The 12,708-nt window shown below is 42.8% G+C and overlaps 1 protein-coding gene and 1 pseudogene across 3 annotated transcripts in view; one reads left to right on the top strand and one right to left on the bottom strand.

Annotated features, from left to right (window-relative positions):
• Window positions 1–12,708, top strand: part of HCAR (coenzyme F420 hydrogenase family / dehydrogenase, beta subunit family) — a 206,365-nt gene that overhangs the window by 81,180 nt on the left and 112,477 nt on the right. The gene's annotated exons all lie outside the window — the stretch shown is intronic.
• On the bottom strand, window positions 9,430–12,439 carry LOC147435054 (uncharacterized; annotated as a pseudogene).

Genomic DNA, 12,708 nt, shown 5'->3' with positions numbered 1-12,708 from the left:
TCAGTCGCTCGATCGATCAGCGTGCCTCTGGTGTGAGGAGAATGTGAGCTCTGCTATGGTAGGTGCTCCTCCGGCTGCCTAGCGTCCCCTCTAAAGATGTCTGTGATTCGTCTTATAAACTGGCTAGCCTCTCTTCTCATCAGGCTCTCTTTCTGTGTTTGTGCAGCTCGAGCAAAAAAAGTCCCTGACTTCTCCGGTCCTCATATCCCATGACTCTTGAGAGTGGTCCAAAGCCCTCTTTGAACAAGAAGTGAAAGCGGCCTCATATTTCATAGTAAACTGGGCAGTGGCATGTGTAGTGTAACTCTGTCTCAGGCTCCATGTGACATAGGGGACATGTCGTGGCCTTTGCTAGTACTCGCTGTATCTACTGAGGTGGTCTGGGGAGGGCAACAAGAGAAGCGACCTCTAAACGCTCCTCAAGGCTCCCGTGTTGCTCAATTGGAGCTGGGGCAACTACAAGCAAGAAAGAAGAAAAAATTCACAGCCAAAGAAGTGAAGGGGCATCACCTAGTTATAGATGCGAACTAGGACGCAATCGATATCTTCGTGTAACCAAGCACACACAGAGAGAGTAATGCACAATAGCCATACACACCAACACAAACATTCACAACCTTAAGGATTAGCGAGTGATCAGAGAGCATAAATCAACTTAAACCACTGGATCCTAGCCTTAAAAACTTGATGCTTACAAAGCTTGAGAGAATTAGAGAGAGAACACGAAGTTTGATCTTGCTGCCACCATACACATTGTCTTAGGGTTGCGGGAGCCCTCTCACCGTACCACCCTCTTATAGTGGATGCTTAAGCGACAAATCAACAATCCCTCAACACACCAAGCAAGAAATGATACCACAACCTAGCCTACGAGCCAACTTGCCAAGTCGATTTTGGAGAGAAGGGTTGTAGCCGTGGTAGACAATTGCACCCAAACTATCAATCTTATTTATGAACAAGAGCAAGCTACAAATGTGATTGAGAATATGGCATCGATCAACTCTTCTCAATGGCATAACTCACATTCAAGCCTCTTTATGCACATAGTACTAGTAGTGAGGTGATAGAGAGCTTGCAATGCTCACAATGTCCTTCACAACTAGGGGTGGAGAGTTGTGTGATGTGTGCAGTGGTTGCCTTTAGAAGAGAGAGAAGGGGTTTATTTATAAGTTTTAGGAATCCCTAATTAGGAATAAACCTAATCAAGAATATTTTTTATTTTCAAATGAGAGTGGATCTCTCTTATCCCTTAAGTCACTTGATTATGGGCTCGAGGAGAGAGAATTATTGAGGGTGAAAGGTGAGGGGATTGAGTGAATAACTTGGGGATGCCTACTCTAATAGACAATAGAGGGTGCATTTTTACGACAGTGTTAGTAGTTAGTAGTCACTATAAAAACCATTTACAATGTTATTTTACCAACTGGGGAGATACATGATGACCAAAGTTCGAGAAAGAATAAGGGTGTAAAGAGAGTTTTAAGCCTTGGAGAAGTTAAGATGCACATATTTTGTCATAAAAACTAATATCTAATTCTCTCAAATGATTTTCTCATGTTGAACTGATCATTTAATATGAAGTAGTACCCAGGGAGTAAAAGCTAGAATATTGGTAAGGCTGCCAGACCGGTCTCTGTCAGGGATCCAAAGAAGGGAAAATAGGGATCCAAAGGAGGACAGTCTGCAAAAGAGCAATGTGCTTAAATGGGGCCTAAGAGACTTAAGGTTCAACCCCATTAAGACTTCCATAGGCTAAAGTTCCTAATTTTAATTGTATTGTCCAAAGGCCAAAATAGGGGAAATATTGGATGGTCATGGGAAGACTAAAAAGTCTTCCCACATCCTTAGGAAGGAGGGACCCACACACACACACTCCAAGGCTCCCCTTTTACACAAAGGGAATATTGGACACATGTCAGGCCCCTAGGCCAGTTGCCCCCAAGCTCCCCGCAAATCCTATTGGATGGCCATAGAGGTGGACCAATGAGAATTATGCTAGAGTAAAATTATTCTAATCAATTTCAAAATGCTTGATAAAAGAACCAATAGAAATTAAGCTCCCTAGAAGACTATTGGACAATCTACCAAGGGGGTCAATGAGCATCCAACAACCCAATGGCTTGCCTGATTCCTATTGGCCAGAAGACTAAGAGGTCCAATGAGAGTTTAATGAATTATTTAATTACCTAAAGCTCTCACAAAAGGAGAAAGGCGGACACATGTCACAAGTCTATCCATTATGCTTCTAATTTGTGATTGGCTAAGCTTTACTGGAGCCAATGGGAGGCCAGCACGAACAAATAGCAAGAGGGGTCGACCAAGATGAGAGGGAGGGCTGCATTTTGCTCTTAACATAGTGCCACACACACACACATACATCTCACGTGTGCAAGAAGAACTCCCTCTCCTTCTCCAAGCATTGAGAAGTAGAGGCCTACACCAACTCTTGGCTATAGAATGCAAATCCAACCAAGAGCCAAGCTTCAATGGCATGGTCATCTCCTCTTCCATGCTAATTACTAAGCTAAGCTATGCTATTAGAGTGATTATGTGAGGAGAATTCTTCTTTCTCGTAAGATACACCTTCCTCTCAATCTTTCCTCATTCCCTGCTAGCTCTCACCATTTTTGAAGGTGTGTGAGGTCTTGGGATTGAGCCTAGGGACACTAGGTGTGTTTTTCAAGCATAATTTGGTGCATGAAGCTTCCATCTTCGTTGCACCAATGAATTTTATCAAGGAACACAATAATTGTGTAACATTTAATGGCCTAGTAACTTGTGTGTAGCGGAAAATAACATAGACATAGTAAGCATTTCATTAAGACTAGATTCCTAATGAGCATAGCAAGAGTGCTTGGATGGAGAGAGCAACAAAAGCATAACACTTAGTTAGATAGGCATGAACAATACTTCAGAAAGAGAGAAATTAAGCTATTGACAACAGTTGAGGACTGGATTTACATAGAGCCGGTCCCCCCTCCAAAAGGCTTCGTATTATAGGTTTCCCCTCACCAAGAAAGACATTTTACAATACAATACTTTGGGTTCCTTCAATAACTTGCTGGTGCAATGAAGATGGAAGCTTCAAGCACCAAGCTTATACTTGAAAACACAACATCAATTCCCTCATGGTCTCAGACCCATCTAAAGGAAGGAGTATTCTTACGAGAAAGAAGTATGTCTCCTCACATAATCACTCATAAAAGCTTAGCATAGTTTAGTAATTAGCATGGTAGAGTAGATGAGCATGCATTGGAGCTTGGCTCTTGGTTGGATTTGCATCACAAAACCAAGAGTTGTTGGTGTAGGCCTCCCTTCTCACAAGCTTGGAGTAGATGATGAGCTTTTCATTAAAGCTTGAGAAGGAGATAGTCTTCTTTACTTCACACATGAGATTCTGTGAGTGTATGTGTGATAATGCCTTGCAAAAATCAGCCCCCTCTCTCTCTTGGTCGACCCCTCTTGCTATTTACTCATGCTGGCATCCTATTGGCCCTGGAAAAGCTTAGCCAATAGCATTTGAGATGCCAAGTGAAGAGCTTTGTGACAAGTGTCCACCCCTTTTCCCTTTTGTAAAAGCTTAGATAATTAATTTAATTATCTAAATTCTTATTGGACCTTTTAGTCTTCTGGCCAATAGGAATTAAGCAAATTTATGGGCTGCTTATTTCTCATTGGACCTTTGGACTGTTCAATATTCTTTTAGGGTGATTAATTTTCATTGGTTCTTTTATCAAGCATTTCCAAAATAAGAAATTGAATTTACACTAGCTTAATTCTCATTGGTCCACCTCTTTGTCCATTCAATAGATTCAGGCAAAATTCGGGGTTTTATTGCATGCCTGATATGTATTCTATTTGCTTTTAGGTGTAAAGGTAAGCTTGTGTGTGTGTGTGTGTGTGTGTTCTGTCTCATCCCAGCTCACCCTCTCTCTTGTCTTCTCACTGGAGTTCTTTGTTGAATTTACAAGTTAGCACTTTAGTAACTAGGGATGGTTCCCATGGCCTAGGACCTTCAGACAAAAAAATTGGAACTTTACTCTATGGAAGTCTTAACGGAGTTGAATCCAAAGGTCTTTTTAAACTACATTGATGCAGTTTTCTCTTTAGCAAACCATCCCCATTTGGATCCCTATTTTTCCTCCTTTGGATACCCTGTTGAGACCAGTCTGACAACCTTTTCAATATCTAGCCTTTGCTCCCCCTGCTATCTCCCCATATTAAATGATTAGTTTAACATGAGAAAATCATTTAGGAGAATTAGATATTAGTTAATATGACATTACCTCTCTCTTGAAATCATAGTCGTTCTCGACTATGAGGTAGAGACGATAAAGACTGATCATTAGTACGTTTGCTAGCGGGTAGAGGACCCCTATTTTACCCTACGACATCGTCCCAGAATGGATGACTTTTCCATTTGGTGCTTGAGAGCGTTAGCTGTCGCAAGCATGTCTGTACATTAGTCCGTATCAATCTTTTATAGTAGAGTGAGAAGCTCTACTTGGTGTTCGGGAGACGTCGTCTCCGCCAACATGATCCTAAGTATGCATATTCATTAACATGTGTGCACTACAAAGAAAAATAGAGTATTATAAGACAAAAACTGTGTTCATTTAAACATTTTTACGTTTGCTTACTCTAGGGAAGCATTGTAAGCATTGGTAAGGTTTAGGTTATTCTTTAATTGTATGCTTTGAATCCATCTAGCATCTTCAAAAGAATAGTTCTTAAACTTAATAAGATACCATCGGATAATCTTACCGCCTCTTAATACCTTGTCTACATGTCAGAGATGGGACTCGGGCTACATCACAGTCTTCTTGGTCCTCGATCTCCGGTGGGTCTTCAATAGTTGGTTCTTGGGATGGCTCTCCTTTGTAAGGCTTTAGTAGGCTCACATGGAAAGCATTGTGTATGAGCCAATGACTGGGCAACTTGAGTTGATAGGTCATCTCATTGATTGGTCTAAGAATCTGGGAGGGACCATAGTACCTTTTTGCTAACTAAGCATACTACTTTTGGTGTCCCGTAGGATTCTTGCCCGTTGTGTGCCTTAATCGAGGCTTGGGAAATTTAAGCAAGACCAAATCATTTTGTTTAAAGGCTTGAGCTCTTCTGTGCCTATTACCAGTAGCCTTTTGCCTTTGCCGTGAGATGATAACATCGTTAATCTTTTGGAAAGATTCTTGTAGGTCTCGGCTATACTTATCTGCAGCGAAGATCTTCCCGTGTACCTTAAGTAGCAAGGGACTTTTTGATCTTCCCTCTATCACCTCAAAAGGTGCTTTTCTCGTAGAAGTATGTACAGTGTTATTGTAAGCATACTCCACTTAGGGTAAGTTCTTCTCCCATTGGGACCTTTGATCTACTTCCGTTACATAGGCCATCCGTTTGTGGGTGATAGGTCAAAGAGAAGTTTGGCCTTGTCCCTAAATTCTCAAAGAGACCCTTCCAGAAATTACTGGTCATTCTAGGATCTCTATCCGACACTATGGACATTGGCAAGCCGTGGTACTTGAAGATTCGTGATTTAAAGAGGGTTGCCATTTGATGGGCTTTGATAGTCTTTTTGACAGGTATGAAATGTGCTTGTTTGCTAAACCTGTCTACTATCGTCCATATTGCTGTGTTCTCATGGATAGACTTAGGCAATCCAAAGATAAAATCCATGGATATGCTCTCCTATGGTGAATTAGGGATTAGCAAAGGTTGAAGCAATCAAGGTTGCTTCCCTCTATCAAACTTCGTCTTTTGGCATACCACACATTTTGAAACATACTTTTGTATGTTTGCTTTCATGGTAGGCCAATAGAAATATGTTCTATTCCTTTTAGGTTAAGATGAATTCCTTTATGCCCCGTATAAGGAGGAGCATGAGATTCATACGTTACTTTCTCACGTAGTTAGTTAGTAACTCATAGTCTATTGCTATAGAGAAGATAACCATCTTGTGGAGTAAATGGTTCTTCTTTCTTCCCTAGTGCAAAGGCTAAAATCACATCTCTAAAATCGGGATCAATAGCGTACTCATCTATCATATAAGATAGATCATTGTTAGTTGCTATGGAAACCGCATTCACTCTCGGTCGTCTTCAGAGTGCATCGGCTACTTGATTATGCTTGCCAGCAATGTGAGCAATATGAAAATGAAATTGCGAAAGGAAAGTTGCCAACCTCATTTGTTTGTCGGAGAGCTTGGTCTGCATCATGAAGTACTTGAGGCTTTGGTGATCCATCCGCAGAATGAAAGGAGTCCCCAATAAGTAGTGCGTCAACGTGTCTAAGGCATGTAGAATTGCTAGGAGTTCCTTTTCATATATGCCTAGAGCTTGCTCAGCAGGGTCGAGCCTTCGACTTTCATAGGCTATGGCATGCCCTTCTTGGAGCAAAACAGCTCCAAGGCAATCACCACAAGCGTCACATTGGACGTCAAATGGCTTTGAGTGATCCAACAATGTAAGCACCGGTTGAGAGATAAGCTTTTCGTTATGCTTTTCGAAAGCATGGTTCTCCTTAGTAGACCATGTATATTTAACGTTTTTCTTTGTTAGGTCATGTAATGGTCCCGCGATTTGTGAGAACTTTTCTATGAGGCGTCTTAATATGCACACATACCTATAAAGCATCTTAGTTCATGTAGATTCTTTGGATTAGGCCATCCTTTTATTACCTCTAGCTTTGATGGATCCATTTGGATGCCATCTTGAGAGATGATGTGACCTAAATACTGAATCTCTAATTTTTTTCTTTCGATTAATATAAAATTTATTCTCTCGTAAAACCTGAAATATTACGTGGAGATGTTGCTTATGCTCGTCTAGTGAATTAGAGTAGATGATTATATCATCAAAGAATACTTCAGTAAAGGTTCGGTGAGGTTTGAATAGCTTCTCCATCAATCGATTAAATGTGATTGGTGCATTGCTCAAGCCAAAAGGCATGACAATGTACTCGTAAAGACGAAACGTAGTGCGAAATGCGGTCTTTACAATGTCTTGATCAACTATCCTTATTTGATGGTAGCCACTTTTTAGGTCAATCCTAGTGAAGTAGGTCGACCCTTGTAGCTTATCAAATAGGTCTTCTACACGTGGAACGGGAAACCTGTTTTTGATACTGATCTTATTTAGTGCTCTATAGGCGACACACATACAATATGTGCCGTCTTTCTTTTGCACTAATAACACTGGTGAACAAAATGGAGATGAGCTAGGCCTAACCATACCCTTCTCAGCCAACTCATGCACTTGCTGCATATCTCCTCTTGTTGAGCTTGAGAAACTCTATAAGGAGGTTTATTAGGCGGTGAACTTCTTGGAAGAAGTTCAACTGCATGGTCATCATTGCCTCGTTTAGGAGGTAGTTCACAAGGGATGTCGTCATTAAAAACATCTTGAAATCCCTTGAGAAAATGAGATAACTCTAATTCCTTGTGATTGTTTATAGTTTCTTTTGCTAAAGCACTAGGTTCATTCTGAGAATCTTTAACAAAAATCATGTACACGGAAATAGAGCTCTTTATTGACTTATTGAAACTTTGCTTATGTACAATGGGTATGGTGTTGCTCAACTCCTTAGCATCTATGTACATGTCTTTTTCCCTGAACCTTAAGTAAATTTGCCTTTCAGGGAATTTAACATTGGCTGCCATGCGATCAAACAATGGTGCCCCTAGGATTACATCCTCATGCTTGAGAGGAGAGATAAAGAAATCCTCCTTGTCCACATAGCTTTGAACATGGAGCCTCAATTTCCCAATTAAGTGAGTGACTGAGGCTTATTGTCCCTTGAAAGCACCATCGGCAAGTAGGACATCTCCCATCTCATAGGCTTGGATGCCTAGCTTGGTGGCCAACTTTGTGGATATGAAATTATGAGTAGAACGAGGGTCAAAGAGAATAAAAACATCATGTTCTCTTACCTTTCCCCAAGCATGGCATAGAGGAGATCCTTTGTGATGAGTATCCTCTTCTTGGATTTTGACTAAGGTAGCTCTAGGAGGCTCATTACGTGTATTCTTGTGTGGGCAAGCACAATAGGCATGCCCTTGCTCTCCGCACTTGAAACAACGGTTATCTTTACAATAATGCTCTAGCTCTTCAGGAGAGAGTTTATTTTTGCCTTTATAAACTCCCTTCTCCTTAGCTTTGTTGTTGTTGGCGTTGCCATTAGGAAACTTTTGGACATTGTCCTTCCCCTTGGGCTCGTTACAGTCCTTGTTTTTCGTGGGCTTAGGATTTCTCTTAGCCCCTTGTTGGAAATTGATTCGTGAAGCCACCATGGTATGGTGTATGACCGCAGATATGGTGCGTGGCCTTTGGGAGTTGACATACTCCGCCATATCTTCAAATAAACCCACACAAAATTGTTGTTGGGTGATTAATTTTTATTGGTTCTTTTATCAAGCATTCCTAAAATAAGAAATTGAATTTACACTAGCTTAATCCTCATTGGTCCACCTCTTTGTCCATCCAATAGGATTCAGGCAAAATTGGGGGTTTTGTTGCATGCCTGACATGTATCCTATTTGCTTTTAGGTGTAAAGGTAAGCTTGTGTGTGTGTGTGTGTGTGTGTTCTTTGTCTCATCCCAGCTCGCTCTCTCTCGTCTTCTTGCTGGAGTCCTTTGTTGACTTTACAAGTTATCACTTTAGTCACTAGAAATGGTTCCCATGGCCTAAGACCTTTGGACCAAAAAATTAGAACCTTACCCTATGGAAGTTTTAACGGAGTTGAACCCAAAGTTCTTTTTAAACTCCATTGATATACTTTGCTCTTTAGCAAACCATCCCCATTTGGATCCCTATTTTCTCTCCTTTGGATACCCTGTTGAGACCGGTATGGCAGCCTTTCCAATATCTAGCCTTTGCTCCCCCTGGTATCTCCCCATATTAAATGATCAGTTTAACATGAGAAAATCATTTAGGAGAATTAGATATTAGTTATTATGACAAATTGTATTGTACAAAAGTCTCCTTTGATGGGAGAAGCGCTTTATGGAGGGGGCACCGGCTCCATGTAAATCCGGTCCTCAACTGTTGTCAATTGTTCTATTTCTGTCTCTTTTCAAATATTGTCAATGCCAAATTAGCTAGGTGTTAATTACTATGTTGCTTTCTCAAATTAAGTACTCTTGCTATGTTCATTAGGAACTTGTTCTTAATGAAATGCTCACTATGTTATCAATTTCGGCTACAGAGAAGTTACTAGTGCATTAAATGTTACATTGGTATCAGAGCTATGGGTTTCTCTTTTCTTGCTCTAGAAGAGAGGTCCTCAAGCTTGCTACAAATGGTTGGTGTTATTAATTGCAAAAAGAGTAAGTAGAATAGGGATTTTTCATCCTTGAAGCACGCTGCTTTATGCAGTTAACGGGGACACTCTCGAGAGTTATGGTCTTAATAATGGAGTCTTACGGGGCTTGCTTATGGCTTAACCATTATTGAGCTATTAGAAGCTTGCCAGGAACCGGTGCTGTCTTGGCTCGGTTGAACCCTCTCTTCTATTCCTTCCAATTAATTATATTCGAGCCACGGATGTAGATGCTTGAGTGCTTATCTTTGAAGGTAAAAAGGAGTAGCAACTAAGGCTTGAAGTGCCAAAGTACACTTTAAAATTTTACACCTGAAATTTGTTAGAATGACTGACAATAGTAAAGAGAATGAAATTAATGTTGATAGCTTTGGTTTTGCTAATGAATAGGCTACTAATGATGCCTCTATGCTTGTTAATTACCTTGTTACTAGGCTTCAACAAGCCATGGGCAATCCATTCCTGCAAGGTGAAGTGCAACGGCAGCTACGTACTCATGGGATTCTCCAAACTCCCCACCAAGAAGAGAGAGTACCTAGGACATAGTTACATGGGACGGCGGGTCTGAGTCGGGAACGAGGACGGAGACCGGACTGCAAAAGTCAGGAAACGGGGACGGGGGTTGAAATGGCAAAAAAGAAACAGAGTTTTTTTGGCATTTTTTGACCTATACACATGCCACACACATAGAGCATCACTTTGACCACAAATTTACACTAAATAGACCAAAGAGCATGAGTCATTTAGGGGCAAATGTGCTAATAAAACATCGATGGATACAAAGTGAAAAGTGCGTGCCACAAGGGCTCAAAAAGCCTAAAGGACTGGCCTCTAGAATAACAAAAAGTACAAAGGGCTATGTAGTAGGTAGACTCTAGACTCGAGAGTGATCAATGATCATCAAACTCAAGAAGTGCTCGCCTGTTGAATCTCCATATCGTCGTCGTCGTAGTCGAGGTCGTCAACGACGTATGAGGCCTCTCGAGGCTCTCATTGACGCTCGAAGTCGTCCTCTAGCTCCTCCAAAAGTGTATCGGCCATAGATGGATTCCCTTGTGCCATCTCCCACTCAGTGAAGGGATCTGCCTTGTGTGTGACGCTCTTGGCAAGCATGCGCAAGCTAGCGCTCACAAACACCAAATCATTGGCCCTCTCGACCCCAAGGCGATTCCTCTTCTTAGAGGCAATGTGGCTGTACACACTCCATAGTTGCTCCAAGCAACTAGTGGTACATGCTTGGCTAAGGACACGAACAACCAAGCGTTGCAAATGTGGGCCATCTCCTCCATAATCCTCCCACCACAAAACCGAGCCAATCTTGTTGCAATCAACCTATGCATCTACACATCCATAGAAGCCCTTCTTTTGCATGTAGTTGAGTAGCTCGTCTCTAACCTTGCGCCTAGTGTTACTGCTAGGCTCAAGGCGCTCCAATGCATGCCGCCATCCTTTGCTCACCTCCTTGTCGGTCTCTTGACTCCTTCCCTGAAACTGAGGGTCAAGTACATAAGCTGCCGCATGAAGTGGAGAATATTATGCATTCCACCTCGACTCACACAAGCCATGAATCTCCACATACTGAACATGGTCAGGCACAAGCTTCTCAAGTGTCTCTATCATCTGATCCATGGATTCGTAGACTTTGCCAATACATTGCTGCAAGCCATCCATAACTCGAAGTAGGTGTAGAATAGGCTTGACCATGGTGTCAAGTGTCTTCACCTCCTCCCACGAAGCGGCGTCGTCGGCCCATTCTCGGCATTTCATTCTTGTTGCTAATGTAGACTCCGGCATGGCCTCGAACTCATCCCTGAGAAAGAGGCCTTTTAAGGCTCTGCCACATGTAGACGAGCGGCCTAGCATAACCCAATTGAATGCAAATCTTGTCTCTGAATATTTGAGCAAGGACTAGTGGCTCCTCTTTGAGAACTCATGGCGCACTTTTTGATGGTTGAGCACAAAGGAGACAATTCGAGAGGCGTCACCAATGGTGGGTGAAATCCATGACAAGTTCCCTATGTCCTTGAGGATGTTATTGAGGAAATGCGCCATGCAAAATGTGACATGGATGCTGGGATACATGCCCTCAATGATAGCCCCGGTTGCCCTTTTGACGCCTCTCCATCTGTAACCATACAAAGGACATTCTCCGGGCCGGTGATCTCTATGGTGCTTGTCCACTCCGCAGCAAGCATCTCCGCGGCCTTGCCACTGTCGGATGCATCATGTAACTCCACAGAGTACATCTCCCTCCGAGAGTAGGCCACCACTCCGTGGATGGACCGCTTGCGGGTGTCGCTCCATCCATCTACAAGGAGAGAGACGCCATTGGTCTCTCACAAATCCTTTGTTGCTTGGGCTGCTTGCTCCACGGGAAGCTTCTCTTTGTCAAGGAGGGTGGTGCGAAGCCTCTCCGATGAAGGTGGCACATAAGAGGAGCCATATTCCCCTATTTTCGTAACCATGGTTCGAAAGTATGGAGACCTATCCACACAAAATAGAGCATGTTGTGTTAGTATGGAGAGTCGAGAGTCAAGACTCCATAATGAATACAAAATGGGAGATTGCAATGTGCATATGCCAAGTGAAACTCACCGAAGCATGGAAGGCAATGTGGTCGTGGAAGAGGAATCGGGCAACCGACCTATCCACCTCTTCCTTCAATTTAGGATTCCAATTTTCGTTGAGGGTGCTTTGGCGATGCGCAACGGAAGAGGACGGTGTAGATGCATTTGTCTTGAACGCTTGAGAGGTGTCGTCAAGGTTGGCTTTTCTTTGCTCTCGCGGTGTCGCCATGGCGGAGAGATCAACGGCAACAAAACGGCCCCTCTTGGCCGCTTCCCCGACCTCATACACCGTGAGCTTCTCAAGAAGCTCCAACCTCTTCTTGGGAGATACTCGAGGGTAAAACTTCACCACGTGACCGGGTTCATGAAGAAGATGGGCTCGCAATTTGTTTGCACCACCCGTTCTCTTGTACGGGCATAGCTTGCATGTCCATGGTCTTGCACCGCCACCTTTACCATGCGTGATAGAGTTGACTTCATCCCACCACGACCATGTTTGTACGGCAGGCCTCCTTCGAGAAGAGCCGGCTTGAGAAGTGGACTTAGCTTGAGATGACATGATGGTGGAGAGAGAGTAGAGCTAATAGCTTAGAGGAGAGCTTCAAAGTTGAGAGGGTAGAAGAGGGAGAGAGTGGGTAGAGAGACTCAAGGGTAGAGCTTGAGCGCTTGTAGGTAGACCGTAGACGGCGTAGAGTGTAGAGTGTAGACGATAGACCATAGAGAGGAGAGCTTGAGAGAAGATGAGGCCCCAAGGGTGCTTTTATAGCCTCCCAAGGCCAAACCCCCCCAAAAGAAGTGAATGTTGGCTGCAAATAAATGTTGAAAACG

The sequence above is a fragment of the Adiantum capillus-veneris genome, chromosome 19 (assembly GCF_014529385.1).
Source record: "Adiantum capillus-veneris isolate H3 chromosome 19, ASM1452938v2, whole genome shotgun sequence".
NCBI classification, from domain to species: domain Eukaryota; kingdom Viridiplantae; phylum Streptophyta; class Polypodiopsida; order Polypodiales; family Pteridaceae; genus Adiantum; species Adiantum capillus-veneris.
This window is presented reverse-complemented; position numbering and strand designations above follow the sequence as displayed.